The following is a 20,016-nucleotide window of genomic DNA, read 5'->3' on the forward strand; positions in this document are numbered from 1 at the left end:
CTCCCCCTCGACAACTTGGCTTCAAGCCCCAACATGAAAACAGTATCCGAATACCAGATCTTTCCCTCGGCCCTCGGAGATCAGGATCCAGCCCGAGCCCGGACCGTTCCCTTCCCTGCCACATCGGAAACCGGCCCGCAGCAGCCGCCACATACTAGTCCGACGACCCTCGCCTTATTAAATGAGGCGTTGGTACGAATTTAGATAATGGCTATTCAGGAGGACTCGCCCTCGGCTCGCATTCAGCGGCCCTTTGAGGTAGATTTCAGGGAATTTTACGTCCCACCCACTTAGTGGCCACTGTCGAAGACTTAACCGACATGTTGGATTACACCTCGGAAAATGCCGAATACATGGACGAGGATAGCGGAGCCATGGCTAACACCGATGCCGCTCCTCCCGTAACCGGCCGCTGGATGGCCACATCCACCTACGACGTCTACATGGTGGACACCCCGAAAGAAAACGACGGCACTCTCGGGAAGGATAATGGCAGGCCCAGCGATGAGCCGCCGAAACGCCGTAGACAACGCCATCGCTCCAAGGCGCGTTGTGAAGGAAATATGCCCTAGAGGCAATAATGAAGTTGTTATTTATATTTCCTTATATCATGATAAATTTTTATTATTCATGCTAGAATTGTATTAACCGGAAAGTTGATACATGTGTGGATACATAGACAAAACACACTGTCCCTAGTAGGCCTCCACTAGACTAGCTCGTTAATCAAAGATGGTTACGTTTCCTAGCCATAGACATGTGATGTCATCTTGCATTCTTAAGAAGTTGCTCCCCACTACTTCTAATTCTCTTAACATGCACACTGTCCATATCACCTTCATGCCACATAAGTTTCACGGCCCACCAGGATCACCACAGTGCCATGTCAGCATTTTCTTCTTCCAATTAACATACCAGCCCAAAAGGTTCATTATCTATTAGAAGACGAACGACCTCGCTCTCCCCCGCTAATCGCTATCCGCATCCCTGTCTCTTCCCATTCTCTCGCCCCTCCACTTGATCTTCTTCAACACGATGCTCCCCTGTTTCCGTAGCCCACCCAACCATGGAGTACATCCTCACCGTGTAGGATCGAAGCAATATCATGCTTGCTGTCTGCCGTCGTTCAAGATCCAAGCAGCAGCCCCGCCGAGAAGGTTGTTCTAGCCGTCCTCCGCCCGGCCGGATCACGGCCGCTACACAACAGTCCCCATCTGCCGCCGCACCTAATGGGTTCCAGACCCGCTCAAGAGCTTAATCGCTACTGCCTGCTGGGACGGACTCTCTCTCTCTCCCTCCGTCCCCCTCTCTCTCTCTATCTCTCTCTCTCTCTTAGTCTATTTGTGTGCGGTGGCTTCCATGTACTTCCTCCGTTCCGAATTACTTGTCTTAGATTTGTCTAGATATGGATGTATCTAGCACTAAAATGAGTCTAGATACATCCGTATCTAGACAAATCCAAGACATGTAATTCAGAACGGAGGGAGTAGCTGTTTATGTTCTGTATATACATCAGCTTGAATTTTTTGGTGTAAATCAGGATCTTCAATTATGTCTGATGAGTATTACTAGTTTATCATCTTTTAAATGTCACCAGCGCCTCAATTTGGGAAATGCTTTCCATCTCCTGTTATGCACCGACCCCTCCGGTTATACTGAGTGCATCCTCTACAACAATTCTTCACTATCATGCTCCGCTGTTACGACCAGTATTACAGACTTTTATCATGTTTTAAATGTCACCGTTGCCTCAATTTGGGAAATGATTTGCATCGGCCCCTCCAGGCTATAGTGAGTGCAGCCACTACAACCATTCTTCACTATCATGCTCTGCTTTTACGACCAATTATCCCTCAGGTTGCTTTCCTGACCATGCTTTGCTTCCATTCAGTATGGTCGATTTGTGGAACTCCAAAGACAGTATGTTATAAAATGGTACATCATTTTTATTTTCATGTTTTTACCAGTTATTTTTATTTTCATGTGTGGTGATTCTCAGTCATGTAGGTGAGTAATAAAGAACGAAATACCAATGTGTTTGGATAAGTACTAGGTATTTTCCCTAACTGCTAAAATAGCTACTTCCATCCAATATTACTTCATATTCCACATGTGCATGTTGCTGACCCCTCTAAATTAATTCTGGGTTTTCAGTCCGTCCTTTTCCTTATATCAATGCACTTCACAGTGTCTGCCAACATGAAGGTTAGTATTTGTTTTCTTTACATTTCATTGTGCATATAACCTGTAGTACTAGAGCTTTTCTAGCTTCTCATGTTGCTACAGTTCCTGAAGTTTTGGACTCAAATTTTTTGCAATTTGTTCTTTCTGAATATGCTTGCAGTGACGACTATGTACTGAAAATGGAAACCTGGTCTACGACAGTGTTTTACAGAACATTTTAATTAAATATTATGGCATCACCATTTGCTGTTTTGCAGATCTCCACATTGGATTTAGTAACTATTTCTCTGCATCATTCATTTCAGTTGGGGGTCTAAATGGTACATGCAAACAATATCAATAATTTCTTACATATTGCCTTTTTTGTGGAAATACATGTTCCCTTTTGTTTTGGAAATGATAAATTATTTTTGTTTGAAATAACGCTTGATGTTCTTTGCGTACAAAAGGAAATTATCAATTGTAAAGAGCTACTCCCTCCTTCCACAATACATGCCTTCCATTTGTCAATATATAGATGTATCTAGACATGTTTTAATATATAGATACATCTATTTTTGGACAAATGGAAGTCAAGTATTTTGGAACGGAGGGAGTACAAGTGAATGCTTATATCAGATTTTATAAGAGTTCTTTCATCTAAGGTTGGAACATGAAATGTCATGTAAGCTTTATTTTGAAGACAATTATTTTAAGTGGCATTATTTATTTATACATTCAGTGACTAAAACATCCTACTTTGGTCGTTCAGTGGTACAATTCATTTGCTCTATTTTCCTTTATTTATCAATATTTGTCCTCTACATAGCTCCCATCTATTATTTCTTATGCTTGGACCACTAATATCCCGCCGCAACGCGCGGGGTATCATCTAGTTTGATAAATGGGATCACACCATTAAGAGGATGATGTGATGGATAAGACCCATATGTTAGCTTAGCATAATGATTGTTAAGTTTTATTGCTATTGCTTTCTTCATGTCAAATACATATTCCTTTGATTATGAGATTATGCAACTCCCGGATACCAGAGGAATACCTTGTGTGCTATCAAACGTCACAACGTAACTGGGTGATTATAAATATGCTCTACAGGTATTTTCGAAGGTGTTTGTTGGGTTGGCATAGATCGAGATTACGATTGTCACTCCGAGTATCGGAGAGGTATCTCTGGGCCCTCTCAATGCACATCATGATAAGCCTTGCAAGCAATGTGACTAATGAGTAAGTTACAGGATGATGCATTATAAAACGAGTAAAGAGACTTGTCGGTAACGAGATTGAACTAGGTATGAAGATACCGACGATTGAATCTCGGGCAAGTAACATACCGATGACAAAGGAAATAACATATGTTGTCATTATGGTACGATGGATAAAGATCTTCGTAGAATATTTAGGAACCAATATGTGCATTGATGGCAGCTAGAACTACGTCGGTATTTCTCTAGAGAGGGAGGGATGATGCAGCACAGAGGCGGTAGGTATTTCCCTCAGTTATGAAACCAAGCTTATCGAACCAGTAGGAGAATCAAACAACACAACGCAACACAGCCCATGCACACAAATAACAACACCTCGCAACCCGACGTGTTAAAGGGGTTGTCAATCCTTTTCGGATAATGGCGCTAGAAATTGGTGCGTGACGGTAAAAAGGTTGTAATAGATTGGATAAATAGATCGCAAATAAAATAAAGTGCAGCAAAGTATTTTTGTATTTTTGGTTTAATAGATCTAAAAATAAAAGTAAGGAAAAAGTAGATCGTAAAGGCAAATATATGAGAAATAAGAGCCGGGGGCTGTAGGTTTCACTAGTGGCGTCTCTCAAGAAAAGTAGCAAATGGTGGGTAAACAAATTGCTGTTGGGCAATTGATAGAACTTCAAATAATTATGATGATATCTAGGCAATGATCATTACATAGGCATCACGTCCAAGATTATTAGACCGACTTCTGCCTGCATCTACTACTATTACTCCACACATCGACCGCTATTCAGCATGCATCTAGTGCATTAGGTTCATGAAAAAATGGAGTAATGGAATAAGAATAATGACATGATGTAGACAAGATCCGTTTATCTATATGGCGGTAGATATAGATCTCGTCTTTTTATCCTTAGTAGCAACGGTACATACATGTCGGTTCCCTTTATGTCACTTGGATCAAGCATCGTAAGATCGAACCCACTACCGGGCACCTCTTCACATTGCAAGATAAATAGATCGAGTTGGACAGGCAAAACCCAAATATCGGAGAAAAAATACGAGGCTATAAGAGATCATGCATAAAAGATATCAAAGAAATTCAAATACTTTCATGGATATAAAACATAGTTCTGATCATAAACTCGAAGATCATCGATCCCAACAAACACACCACAAAAAGAGTTACATCATATGGATCTCCAAAAGACCATTATATTGAGAATCAAGAGAGAGATATGAAGCCATCTAGCTACTAACTACGGACCCGATGGTCTACAAAGAACTATTCACGCATCATCGGAGAGGCACCAATGGAGGTGTTGAACCCCATTCGAGATGGTGTTTAGATTGGATCTGGTGATTTTGGACTCTGCAGCTGCTGGATGAATATTTCGTCGACTCCCCTAGGGTTCTGGGATTTTTGGGGGTATTTATAGAGCGAAGAGGCAGTCTGAGGGGCACCCGAGGTGGGCACAACCCACCAGGGTGCGCCAGTGCCTCCTGGCGTGCCCTCGTGGGTTGTCCCCTCCTCGGGACTCCCCCCAGGTGCAACTAGGGCCCATCTGCTTCCTTTTGGCCCATAAAATATCATCGTAAAGTTTCGTGCCATTTGGACTCCGTTTGATATTGATTTCCTGCGATGTAAAAAACATGAAAAAAAGGAACTGGCACTGGGCACTATGTCAATAGGTTAGTACCAAAAATGATATAAAATGATTATAAAACATCCAAGATTGATAATAAAATAACATGTAGCAATCAAAAATTATAGATACGTCGGAGACGTATCAGCATCCCCAAGCTTAACTCCTACTCGGCCTCGAGTAGGTAAGTGATAAAAACAGAATTTTTGATGTGGAGTGTTGTTCATCAAGTCATATCATATTCTTTTCTTTATAGCATGGACATTTGGACTTTTATGTGATTTAAAGCAATAGTATAGTTTTGACGTAGTAATTTAGATACTCAAGCATATCAACAAGCAACCATGTCTTTCAAAATATCAATGCTAAAATCAGTTATCCCTAGCCCATCATGCTCAAACATTGATCCATTCATGAAACACAGTCGAATATTAACTACACCCAATACTTGAGCATGATCATACCGCCTCCTAGTTGGTGCTTTTTATGAGAGAAGATGGAGACTCAAATTTCAAAATAAAAATTGCATAAAGTAAAAGAAAGTTCCTTCATAGAGGGAAGTAGGGATTTGTAGAGGTGCCAGAGCTCAAAGCAAAAAAAAATTGAGATAAAACATTTTGGGAGGTGTATCCATCCCACCAACGAAAACGACTTAGAGTTCCCAATACTTTCCATGCTTAGATATATCATAGGCGGTTCCCAAACAGAAAATAAAGTTTATTCCTTTTTCCATCATAACTTTCACTTTCCATGGCTAACCGTATCCACGGGTGCCCTCCATACCAACACTTTCCAAGGAATTTATTATTTGACAACGTAAAGTAAATTAATTTTTGCTTTTGCATTTCGGGACTGGGCATCCCTAATACCTTTGCCTTACTCTCGTGTAATGATAAGTGAATAAACACTCATCTTGAGAATAACACATATAGCATGAAAAATATTAGCCACCCGTTACCGTTCCGCGAGCGAAACAAACACACAAAAGAGAAGTTTATTTTGAAAATTAGAGATGGCACAGGCAAATTTGCTTAGAACGACAAAAGAATACCGCATATAGGTAGATATAGTGGACTCATGTGGCAAAACTGGTTTAAAGGATTTTGGATGCATGAGTAGAGGCCATACTTGGCGCAAAATGAAGGCTAGCAAAAGATTGGGAAGCGACCAACCAAGAAATGAATAATCTCATAAGCAAGCATTAAGCATAATTAACACCGAATAATGCACCATATGTAGGATATAATTTTCACTGCATGATTATTGACTTTCGTGCATGCATAGGGAATCACAAACCTTAACACCAATATTCTTACTAGAGCACAATTACTCATCAACATAACTCACATATCACATCATCATATCTCAAAACTATTACTAAGAATCAAGTTTATTTTGTCCAATGATCTTCATGACATTTTCTTTACTTATCCTTCTTGGATATCTATCACTTTGGGACTAATTTTCATGAGTTGCTTTTCATAGGCTCAGCCAAATATATGTGAAGATCATGAGCATGACAAATTTTCTTTCTCTTAAAATAATTTAAGTGAAGCAAGAGAGAATTTATTCAAAAATACTAAGCACACCATGCTCAAAAAGATAAAAGTGAAGCACTAGAGCAAGTCCTAGCTCATAAAAGATTTAAGTGACGGATAGAGAGAAATTCTAACAAGTCATGACATAATTTTGGCTCTCTCAAATAGGTGTGTCCAGCAAGGATTGATAACTTAAAACACAAAATAAAACAAGCAAAGACACATATCATACAAGACGCTCCAAGCAAAAAACATATCATGTGACGAATAAAAATATACTCTCAAGCAAAATACCGATAGTTGTTGGAAGAAAGCGGGGATGCCACTCGGGGGCATCCCCAAGCTTAGTTGGTTGCTCATTCTTGAATAATAGCTTGGGCTGCCGTGGCATCCCCAAGCTTAGACTCTTACATCCTTCCTTCGTCCATTGTAAGATAACCCAAAACTGAAAACTTCAATCACACAAAATGATGCGGAGCATCCTATGGTATCACCATATCAGGAGTCCGTTCGGCGAGTGACACGTGCGACATCTACTTCACATACACAAAGGTGAATCATCTCCTTTACACGTGCTCACTTGACCCCTTCGAGGATGGTATACTACTTGACATTCCTCTCGTGCGCATGCATAGGTATTGCCGGAGCTTCACGGATGACGAGGAGGAGTGCAAGTGCCGAGGAACAACTACACCATCCACGAGGGAAGCCTAGAAGAGAAGACGGAAGAAGAAGGAGCTGCAGAGTCTACAGCGACCGGACGACCGGACGCCACCGAACGTCCGACCCTCTACAGCCGCCGGACGACCGATGAACACCGGATGTCCGACAAGTCCCAGGCACCGAACATCCGACGCTCACCGGAAATCCGATGCCACCTATCCCGAAGCAAAATGACGGACTTCCGACGCCCGCCGGACGTCCGGTCCCCCTCGAGCCGTCGGGCGTCCGACAACGACCAAACGTCCGGTAACTGCCTGTGCGCAGCCGCAGGCCTTTGGCCTTGTATCCCTTCCCACTTACCCTTTCGCCCACTTAGACTATAAATACCCCCTACCTCCTCCTAGCTAGGGTTAGCGTTGTGATAGCTCATATTAGAGATAGAGCCTCGCTCATCCACATCGGATCTACTCCACGAGAGAGACCGCGACCCCTCTACGGAGAAGATCCACATTGGATTCAAGACCTCCTCGTGGAGAAGACCATCAAGATCTCCTCACGGAGAAGAACCGATTACCCTTTGTATCGTCCTGTGTTGACTTTGGATCGTGTGATCTCTATGTGTTCGAGGATCTAGCATATGTGTGATCGTTCTTGTTGGTTTGAGTGATTCTCTCGTGTTTCCCCTCGTGTTCTTTGTGTTCTTCGCAGGTTCCGCTCCTTTCGTGAAAGATTGGACATCTAGGGTTCCACCCTACATCATCTTGGTATCATGAGCCACGTTGATCACGACTTCGGAGCCTCCCCTCTTCGTTTTCTAGCCTAATTTTGTTGTGTTCTTCCTCAATTTCGAAAATCCCCACCAAAAATAGCCTCAATTTTTTGTGATTTGTTGGTTTGACGAAGTTTTGTTGGATTTGATCCATGGATTTGCTTGGTTTCAAGTGGATCTAGCATCTCCCCAAGTTTCCTCATCTTTCATCACTGAAATCTCCTCAATTTTGACCCCCAAATCATCAAATTCCGCCCAAAATCGCGTCCCGGATCTCAAATCCCGCGTTGACCCTGACCCACCGGACGACCGGCGTTTTACGGGCGTCGGGAGCCTCAGGAACGACCGGACGTCCGCAACTTTCTGGACGACTAGAACCCTAAACCCGAGCCAAATTTACGGATTTCCGACCCGACCGGACGTCCGGCGACCAGACATCCGTCCATTTACGGACGTTCGTAACCTGTAGATGTTGACTTCGGCTGATTTTTGTTTCGGCCATAATTAATTCATCCGAACTCCGATTTTGACATTCTTTAGCTCGTTTTGAAGCTCTTGACATTCCCCTTCTCACAAAAATACCACCAACGTCATTTGACTCCATCAAAGTTTTGGAACTTTGGCATCTTTGCCTAGGGCCTCCACCACATCATCCGCTACACCACCTCCGACTTCCGCAACCTAACCCATTTTATTCCCCTTTGCATTTGAGGTTGTTTGAGTTGTGACCCGAGTCTCCTAAGGTGTTTCGGCTACTTAGGGACGGTTGCTTCTTCACCAACCACCACCTCCACTTCCGCATAGGCGTACCCACCATACACTTCCACCATCCAACATAACCAAAATTTGTTTGAGCTTGTTTGAGTTGTGTGTTGTGTCTCCTAAGGTGTTCCGGCTACTTAGAGACGGCGACCTCAACTTCAACATCGTGTATAGTACACCATCATAACCTCCACTTCCACATTGCATACTCGCATAACCCATCATTCCACCACCGCATCCCGCTACCATCATTTGACATTTGACATTTGAGGTTTTGGGTTCGCGGTTTTTCCGTTTCCTAAGGTGTTTCGTCTACTTAGGGACAAGTCTCCATCATCTTGGTATCTCCATCAAGATCACCGCCACTCATCATCGACATAGATGGTAACCTCCATATCATCTTGGTATCGTGGTATCCCTCCATTATATATTCCCTTGCCATTGCATTGTTAACCCCTAGCCTATTTTGCGTTACTTGTCTATCGAGATTAGCCATTTGAGTATTGTCGGCAACGTTCACTACAAAAAAATACACTTCCGTGATGATACGTGTTTGTCACAGTAGGTCGCGTTTTTTGTCATGCATGTACATCCATGACGATTTTATGACAGAATCAAGATAGTCATACCCGTGTTGTCGTAGAAGTGTTCCATGACATTACCAAAATTATCATCACGGAAGTGTCCACTTCCATGACGATAAATCGAGCGTTATAGAAGTGCTTTCGTCAAGGGTGACCGACACGTGGCATCCATCGTAACGGAACATCGTTAAGCTATCGGGTCGGATTTTGGATCCGATAACCCGTTAACAACCCTGACCAATGGGAAATTTCCACGTGTAAAATTCTGATTGGCCGAAGGAAACACGTGTTGCCTCACCGTTGGGACAGATGTCATCCACTCATTGGACAGGAGGCGCCTATGATAGGTCGACACGAGGCACAGCCCAACAGTGGCCCATTCCCATGAAAAAGGTCGGCCCAGTAAAAATTAGCAGGCCGGCCCATATAAGGCCTACTTGTGTCAGGTCCATTTAAGCGGACGACCCATATGAGATGTGCCAATTCGGCCCGTCAACGGCCCGTTAAACATTTGACACCATTGCAGCCCATCGTCAGTTCAAGCCCGTTAACAGCCCGCTATATATTTGGGCTCAATATCGGCCTGATGAAATTTCGGCCTATTAACGACCCATTTAATGGATGGCCAATTTTCAGGATGTACATCTTTCGGCCTTTTAGCGACCCATTTAAATGTTGGGCTAATTTTCGGCCCAGTGTGTCTTTCAGCCTATTGACGGCCCATAAATCTGATGGGCCATTTGTAGTTAGACCTGAGTTTCGGCCTTTTAGCGGCCCATTTAAGTGTTGGGCCAATTTCTGGCCCGGTGTCACTTTCAGCCTGTTGACGGCCTATAAATCAGTTGGGCCATTTGTAGTCGGACCTGAGTTTTGGCCTTTTAGCGACCCATTTAAGTGTTGGGCCAATTCCCGACCTTGTGTGCCTTTCGGCCTGTTAACGAACCATAAATGAGTTGGGCCATTTGTAGTCGGACCTTAGTTTTGGCCTTTTAACGACCCATGCCCTTCATGGTCCAATACCAGCCCGGTTTCTCTTTCGGCCTACTAAAGGCCCACAACACAGTTGGTTCGTTTACAATACGACCTGACTTTCAGCCTCTTAGCGGCCCATGCTCTTCATGGTCCAGTACAAGCCCGCTGTCTCTTTCGGCCTGCTAAAGGCCTACAGTATAGTTGGGTCATATGTAGCCCAAACTTAGTAACGGACTGTTAACGACCCGGGAGGTAAGAGGCCGACCATTAACTTTCGGCCTAGTAACGGCCCATTAACTTAATGGGCCCACTAAAGTTCGTTCATGTCTTTAGGCCAAATTAGATAATTTGAGCCCATTACGACGAGCAATTATGCACAGGATCAAAAGCGATCAAGCAAAGGTACGACATACAAGGAATAACGTTGCACATCCAGCATATATTACAGGAAATTACATCCACTGGGCAATCAAAGATTGATGCGAGTGCAAATAAATGAGCAGAACCTAACCATCTACAATGTCACAATCTGCGACCTCAGCACAGATGACGCCCATAAGCATGTGGGCAAGTTCTTGCTACTTTGCTACACTGTCTCTGAAAACATTGATCAGTTGTTGTGTCGCACGACTCTACACCTCTGATTCATCCACCATTTCCATCATTGCTTCAACCATTAATTGGTTCACAAACATACATTTATTCCATTGCATTCGAGACAGAGGATACTGAACAGATTCAGATGGCGATTTTGGCAGGCTTGTATTATTGATAGTGGAGAGTGTCTCGACCACTGCATCATAACATAAATTAGGACGGGAACCAAACATATTAATCATGAGTTATTGCCATATTACCTGGCCTAGATTTACTGGAAAGAAACAATGGGGTTGCCTTGCTGTTTTCAGAGTTTGTCTTCTTATCGTCAGCAGCCTGCACAAAATTAACACACTATCATTGCTATCATTGGCCAAGTCAGATAATAGGAAAGCAACATTGACACAACGAACATTTGGGCAACTAGCCTACACCAAATTAACACAATATGACACAGCTATCATCAACTAGGTAAGGTAATATGAAAGCAACATTGACACAATGAATGAATGGGCAACCAGAGAAGCACTACAATTCAGTAATGTGCGTGATATGAGATAGTACATTCATGCAGCTCAGTATGCAAAACTACCAGGCAGTTTTCCTTACAAAAATCAACATTGGCGCCTTTAACATTTTGCTATAACTAATTTTAAATCAGATAAAGGTTAGATTCACGCCGATTAACAAAATACATGCTGATGTAAAAATATAGTGATATACAATAGGTACTTACATCAGCATTGGAGCACAGAGAATTCCCGCAATATATTTTCCTCGAATACGATCCCAATGGAGGAAGTCTTGTATCGTTTAACCTTATTTCCTAAAAGAGAGATGGGTAAGAAACATGTAGAAAATATGATCAGAATGCTATAAAATTTCATGATGCGAGGATATGTACATGCTTCTTAGAATGGAGTTGACATTCTTTTGCTCGACTGGAGCGGACTAGTTCTTTGGCCATTGGAATCTGCTTATTATCAGTGGGAGTTGGGTTTCTCTATGGTGGAGCATTATCTATGAAAAATGGAGTTCGTTTATTATCTCCTGGCGTTTGGATCTTTTGCAAAGACCTAGTTTGTAACCCTTCAGATTCTAACATAGTCATCTTCCCCTTGCATGCCTTATATAGAAGAATGGTGATTCAGTTATAAAACATGCTACAACAGAGATGGAATAGGTACTAAAGAATAGAAAGGCATGACATATTGACATGTATTCCCTCCATCCAGAAATAAATGGATGGGTCTAGGCGTATTTCAGTTCTAGATACATCCAGTTTTATCCATTTCTGTGACATTTAATCCGGACGGAGGGAGTATGATGTAAGAGCTAGGGATACGACAGGACAACACAGTAAAAAAACACTGAAAAACCCACTGCAGAAACAAAGTATTCAAACCCACTGATATGAGATAGTACACTCATGCAGCTCAGGATGCAAAACTATCAGGCACTTTTCCTTGCAGAAATCAATATTGTGGCCTTTAATCATACATTCACGCCGATTAACAAAATACATGCTGATGTAAAAATATAGTGATATACAACAGGTACTTACATCTACATTGGAGCACAGAGAATTCCTGCAAGAATCTTTCCTCATAAACGATACCATTGCAGAAATTCTTCTATCTGTTAAGCTTATTTTCTAAAAGAGAGATGGGTAAGAAACATGTAGAAAATATGATCAGCATGCTATAAATTTTCATGATGCAAGGATACACACACACTTCTTAGAATTGAGTTGACATATTTTTGCTGGATTGGAGTGGACTAGTTCTTTGGCCACTGGAATATGCTTATTATCAGTAGGAGTTGGGTTTCTCTATGCTGGAGCAGTATCTATAAAAACTGGAGTTGGTTTATTATCTCCTGGCGTTTGGATCTTTTGCAAAGGCCTTGTTTGTAACCCTTCAGATTCTAACATAGTCGTCTTCCCCTTGCATGCCTTGTATAGAAGAATGGGTGCTTTAATTATAAAACATGCGACAACAGAGAGATGGAATAGGTACTGAAGAATAGAAAGGCATGACATATTGACATGTATTCCCTCCATCCGGAAAAAATGGATGGGTCTAGGCGTATTTCAGTTCTAGATACATCCTTTTTTATCCATTTCGGCAACATGTAATCCGGACGGAGGGAGTATGGTGTAAGAGCTAGGGATACGATAGGACAACACAACAAAAAACACTAGTTGAATGTAAAATGGTATGCTAGCGGAATACGTACAGAAATAACTAAGGCAACATACACGTGTATGATTGGGAAAATAAGATGGCATTGCAACAGAGCACTAGAACATCACTTCAATGTAAAAAAACATGGTATGGTAGACAGATGAAGTACATACTGATGAATAACAATGCATAAGATTTTCAGAAGCATAATGTCCAAATTAAGCAGATGGCATTGCGATAGAGTAGAATGACAGTACTTGAATTTGAAAACATGTTATCATGAATGAAATAGGTATTGAAAAACAGGAAGGCATGCCATATTTACATGCATGATCAGCATGCTAAGCACATGGCATTGCAACAGAGTAGATACACTCCAGGACATTATATGCATGTTGTACCCATATCACATGCCAAGTTAGAGCAATGACCTTGTGGGGTGAAGAGGATTCATCATCTTTCTGTAAGTCTTCTGAAGAACTGCCTTTACATGTTCCATCATATTGGGTATCATTGACATCAAGTTTATTGGCATTTACATTGCTCCGTGAGGTTCTTGTGGATATATCAGTGTGTGCAATTATATCTGACATGCATGGAAGACAACTAGTAGTTAGATTTATGTAATGAGTGCCTGTAGGAGACGACATAAATAGTAGGACTGGGGTTAATTAGCAGCAACATGTCTCATAAACTAAAGGGAGAACACAGATGAAAGCTACAAAATATGTATCGTTTGTACTCAAGATTAACTAGATGGCACACAAAAGTACTAAAGAACAACATAGGTAATACTAGAAGTGGTATAATACTATAATCACCAGCCTGTGGGATAGCATTGGCTGATGGATGATAACTATGGAACAATGTTACCTAAAGAACAAGTATCTTAGCTGAACTATGGAACATCGTTAACTCCTGAACAAGACCCGTAAGAGATCAGCATGAACATATAGTGAAATGTGATGATCTATTTTCCATGCTTAGATGAATAACAAAGCCATACATGTTGCACACAAGTAAGATGAGGGTACAACCTATCTGGTTGCCATCCATAGGAGTGAGCATCATGTGCTGACTTGTCGATGGCCCTGTAGTTGTTGTGGCTGTCCATGTCGGGCACGCGCATTCGATGCAGGGAACTGTTGACTGGGGACTATAGCTCCCTTCTGGTGTATGCTTCCCTTGTTGGAGCAGCTGCGATGAGTCGGAAGACAGTGTGTCTAAAGATGCAGATAACACATAATGTTAAGAATGACATATCTCTTTGATCTGAAGAAATACACTAAGAGAACAACAGCAAGGTACGAGAGTGGTCACATGTCTGTTGACTGAAGACTAAATTGGGGTCACATGATTTTATTTTATTTTGGTACTGTCCGATCTACGCCGGATGACTGGCCGTCTTGTGCCTCCCGGCTGACACTGTTTGGAATCTTCCCCGAAGAGCCAGCGACCAACGGCAGAGCAGCCTGCCTCCGCCGTCCGTGGCCCCGGCCAAAACCCCGCTCCCCGCCCCACCGCACTGCCGTGGTTGCACCGCCCCCGAGCCAATCCACAAAGACTCCCCGTCATCCAGATCCGACGATGGTAGTACCTTCAACCCACGCAACTCTAAAAGATAGCCATCTAAGCGCTGCTTCCACGGTGAACTTGCGGCCCCGCACCCTTATGTTAGACACCAGCCAACCGGCAGCCTAGGAGCTCCGCCGCCTCGAGGGGTGCTGCTTCCCATTGGGAATCGATTGGCCCAGAATAAAAATTCATACAACTGACGCCTAACTAAAGTGATTTGAGATGAGGGTGCGACCTATCTGGCGGCATGATGAAGTAGGCAGGTCCAGCTGCCGAGTCGGTGAGGCCGGCGCGGTTGTGGTGGCGACCGATGGCAGGGAAAGAGCGATGTCGCAACGGTCGAGGGCTACGCGAAAGCAGCGCCAGGACTCTGGACGGATCCAAAGTTGGAGCGGCTTCGGCGCCATGAACAACGGCGGGGGTGAATCGGCTCCGGTATGGTTCACGCGGCCGTCATCGAGGCAACACCAGCAGCACGGAGTAAGAGGCACACGACCCAGTGCACGACGGCAAATGGACAGTGTCTCCGGCATTAGGGAGGAGGACGGCTGTGAAATTGGTGCGATGGGGGGCGCCATGGAGGTGGGGCTGAGGTTTCGCGGCTCGAGAGAAGGGAGCTTCCCGGGGAGAAGGTGATTTGGCGCCCACGAGGTATGAATGGGGACTGGCGGGCGGGAATTGGGAGGGGAGTGGAACCATGTCTTACGGACGCATTTGTCTGAAATGTGAGGGGGAGTTACAGTTCTACCCTTGCCTATAGGCTTCTCGGCTTGGGTCTGTGTACTAAGGGTCGGGGATAGTAGAGTAACTTTGCTTCTCCACAAATAGTGGGCGGGAGCGATTTCGGGCGAGGAGGGCGTGTTTTGAACTATAGTGGGCGCGAGCGATTTCGGGCGAGGAGAGCGTGTTTTGAAATAGTGGGCGCGAGCTATTTTGGGCGAGGAGAGCGTGTTTTGCCGACTATGGTTTATGAATTATTCGACACATGTCATTTCGGCCGAGGAGAAGGCGCGCTTGGATGAAGTTACGAACCTACCCTCGATGTACAACGGGCCAATTGATACGTGTCCCACATAGGACGATAATTTTGTGTCTCCCATTTATTTGCTCGGGCGAATTCCACCGAGCAGAGAGGATGTTTAACGGTTCGTTCAAATTTTGGGAGAACGAGCATCCACGTCTACCTTACCAAGTCGATTCAGATCAAATTTTGAAATATTAGCTTACCACTTCTTTTTTAGATGGAGAGATGATGCTCGGTAGTAATGTGTTTTTACATGCTCGTTGCTAGCGATTTACTATATGACAAATAGTTGACCCACTCAAAAACGCGAATCAAACCCAAAATGAAATATCTCGATTCAATGAAATAGCTCGTTTAGTAGGTCAAAATAGTGAACTAAATCCAAAATTGAACACCTCAATCGAGTAGCATGTTGTACAGTATTATAGTACTCCATGAACATGTTGAAAGTCAAATTAATGAACTTGTTTGATATACGCATATATCCGTTCATGTGTGGATTGCAGACAACATGTTCTCCAATTTAAATATTTGAATGCAAGTTTATATCGAAACATGGTTTATATCAGTCTTTGATGCATAAAACGCGTCCTCCCCCTCTCCCGGACTCCTGTTCTCTGTCTCTCTCTCTCTCTCTCTCTCTCTCTCGCCGACAATATTCAATTCTTTCGCACGCATCCGACACAAAAACCTTGTTGGTCCCTATCTCTTTCTCTCCATCTCTCTCTCTCTCTCTCTCTCTTTGTGTGTGGGGGGTCTTTCTAGTTAGCATGCATATATACACCATCTATAGGTCTCTCTCGCACACTATGTATGATACTCTAGCTAGTCCAAGCTAGATATCTTGGGTGCACTCATCATACACACACAAATTCCTTGGCTCTTTGCCCGTAACTCTCTCACGCACCACTATATCGTCTCCGAGCTCTTCCCCCCTCTCTCAAACTCTCCATCCACCTGGGTCACACATACACATGCATATCTCACTCGCACTCGATAGGCCCATCTAAAACTCTATCTCTCCCCCTCGTTCTCTCTCCATCTCACACGTGCACACACACAATCTCATGCCCAGCTAGCCAAGTATGATGGTCTCTCACTCAATTGTAGGCACACGCAGTCCCCCCTATATGTATATGACTAGCTAATCTTAGTCTCCATCACAAACATGTGCATGGTCTATCTCGATTTCTCTCGGGGCATCTTTCTATCGCGCACGCACTCCTCGATCTTCCACCCATATAGTCCCCTCACGATCTCGACGGGATCTCTCTATCACAAACACACCCGCTCTCCCTCCCCATGCGTCCATGCCATCCATGTGTCCCTCTCGACCTTTGTTCCTTGTTGGCCAGACCTCTATTGGACATGTGCTACAGGGGTGTCTCTCTCCGTTGCAAACAATCACACACTAGCTATCTTCGTGTATCTCGTCGCCTCGCTTTTCCATCTCGGAGATGCATGCGTGATATGTTCGCATAAGAAACGAAAAAACACACTCTCTCTCTAATTTATCGTTTGTTGTCACTTTTTCTTTCACACACATACTCTTTTTGCACACTTACTCATTCTCCTTCACACACACTTGATCTGTCTCGACTGGGGCACTCTCCTTGGTCCATAGCATATAGATTTATTGAAAAGTCAAACATCACAAAGTTTGACCATGTACGTGGAGAAAAAGAATTACATCTAGTACGGCAAACATATACCATTAGATTCACCATGAGATGTAGTTTTTTATGATGTATCTTTGGTATTGTAGATATAAATAACATTTGCGTAAACCTGATCAAAGTTCCCAAAGTTTGACTTCTAAAAAATTTACATGCACTGCATTATGGAGCGGATGGAATATCTCTTTCCCCCTCGCAGCTATCTGACACACCACTCAACCTTATTGGGGCTCCTCAATATATCTCAAACTTTACTGGTCAGTTTGGTTCGTGACCTGACCCTCATGCCTTGATGGACGGTACTGCCTGGTGTGGACGTAAGATGTAAAATATTTCTGCCTGGCCAGGCTTGTGTGGTGCTGAAGCGTTTGGTTCATGCCTGGGCCAGGCAAAGCATCAACATCCCATCAATCAATCCATGCATCAATTATTTAATGCTATATCCATCCACGTTGCTGTTAGCCTCGTGGCCACATGACCAGGCATGGCCAAGCGTTTGAAATCGGTCGCCTGGGCCAGGCTACTTGCAGTGTTTGGAGTTCAGCCAGGCTAATTAAAGTGCAAGGGAACCCAGGCCAGGCGGGCTTTCTTTTTCACAGGGTAGCAACCAAACAAGCGTGCATGAAATCCAGCCACAACCCCAGGCCAGGCAAAAGATGCTCAGGACGCAAGCCAAACTGGCCTTATATCCTTGTTCTCTTTCCATGTGACACGCACCCCCTAAGTACCATAATCCCTCACTCCATCATAGGCACAAGCACTCCCCCTCCTAAGTATGATTATCTCTTACTAGCCATCAGGAACACACGTATTGTCTCCTTCCATCCATACGTCTATTTCGATATCTCCCGGGGCATCTTCTATCGCGCGCACACCTTGTCACTCGATCTCCCACCCATGTAGTCCCATCACGATCTCCAGGGGATCTCTCTATGACAAACATACACTCTCTCCTCCCCATGTCTGCATTTTCTCCGTACGTCTCTCTCGACCTCTCTCCCATGTTTGTCAGACCCCTCTTGGCCACGTGCTAGAGGTCTTGCTCTCTAGGTTCCAAACAACCACACGCTATCTCCTCACCTTGCCTCCGTTGTTGAAGATGCATGTGTGATATGTTTGCATAAGACACGCATGCTTTTTCTCTACTTTTATCGTGTGTTGTCCATGTCTCTTTCACACACGCACACACACTTTTTTCACTCTCTCTCTCTAGTTAGGGACTCTGTCACGTCCATAAGCATATGGATGTTTTGAAAAGTCAAACCTCAGAAAAGTTTGATCAGGTATATGCGGAGAAAAACATTTACATCTGGAACGATCATTAGATTCATCACAACATGTACTTACTTTATACTATCATTTATCTTTGGTATTGTAGATATAAGTAATTTCTTTATAAACTTGGTCAAAGTTTCAAAAGTTTGACTTAAAAAATGTTGGAACTACATTATCGAACGGAGGGAGTAGCTCTTTCTCTCTCTCTCTCTCTGCTATCTCTCACGGGCCTCCCCTCTCACTCGAACTCTCTATACCGACGGATTATACGCTCACTGTGTCAGCGTATAGCTTCGTATGTTGTTTAGTTGACCGGTCAACCAATCCACATGCTGCCTTGTCAGCTCGTGTTCTGTATCTTCGTGTGCTGGCCCATGTGGCAGTGGGTGAAAATAAGTAAACTAGAGGCCCATCTGACACGCGGTGAAGTAAACAAAGTTGAAACCACTCGGGGTAGCACCCCGCATGCTAGTAAATTGAGGGCGCATTGAGGACAAACTTCTTGCGCGCGAAGGACACACTCGCGCACAATTCACCACTTCGCGGCGGCATGCACAGAAGGACGCACTCGCGCACACCCAGCACATAACACACACCAGCACACGTGTACGCCGGCGTCGCCGCGTAGTTGAGATGGACGGCGAGGCAGCCAACAAGCGGAGGCGGCTTGAGCCAAAACCGCATCCGGCGATCCTGGACTTCATCAGCAGCCTCCCTGACGACATGCTGCTTGTCATCATCGGCCTCCTCCCCACAAAATCTGCCGTGCAGACTGCCCTGCTCTCCCGGCGGTGGCGCCCCCTCTGGCGCTGCGTCCCCCTCAACCTCACCGTCGACAGCTGCCTCTGCGAGGGGGATTGCAAACGCATGGCTGTAGTCTCCAAGATCCTTTCATCGCACCCTGGGCCAGCCAAATGCCTTGACATTCACATGTTCAGTACCAACTGCAAGGTCCAACCCAAGTTTGACGAGTGGTTCTTATCTCCCGCCCTAGATCAGCTCGAGGAGCTCAGCTTTGAAGCTGGACGATGTCGCTCTCTGCCGCCGTCCGCGCTCCGCCTCACGCCAACGCTGCGCCGCGCCAGCTTCAGCTCCTGCTATCTTCCCCAGATTAATTCCGCGCCCGCCCTTCTTCTCCCTCAACTCAAGCAGCTCGACCTCTTCGACGTTGTCATCTCGAAGAAAGCTAGTGAGCACCTGCTCTGCAGCTGTACTGCGCTCGAGTACCTTCGTATTGAGCAGATCCACGGGTTCATTAGCCTCCACATCGCCTCGATGAATCTTCGATGGATTTATGTGTCTTGCTGGTCCCGCAACAAGACATCAATTGGGAAGAGATCACTCCAGCTGTTCCATGTTA

At 44.2% G+C, this 20,016-nt stretch overlaps 1 long non-coding RNA gene across 1 annotated transcript; it reads left to right on the forward strand.

Moving 5' to 3' along the window:
• The first annotated feature begins 927 nt into the window (after positions 1-927).
• Positions 928-2,892, forward strand: LOC119301422. Its single transcript, XR_005147043.1, has 2 exons — positions 928-2,053; positions 2,155-2,892. It is a non-coding gene; the product is annotated as an uncharacterized LOC119301422 (long non-coding RNA).
• Positions 2,893-20,016: the final 17,124 nt, after the last annotated feature.

This window comes from Triticum dicoccoides, chromosome 5A (assembly GCF_002162155.2).
Source record: "Triticum dicoccoides isolate Atlit2015 ecotype Zavitan chromosome 5A, WEW_v2.0, whole genome shotgun sequence".
Taxonomy (NCBI): Eukaryota; Viridiplantae; Streptophyta; class Magnoliopsida; order Poales; family Poaceae; genus Triticum; species Triticum dicoccoides.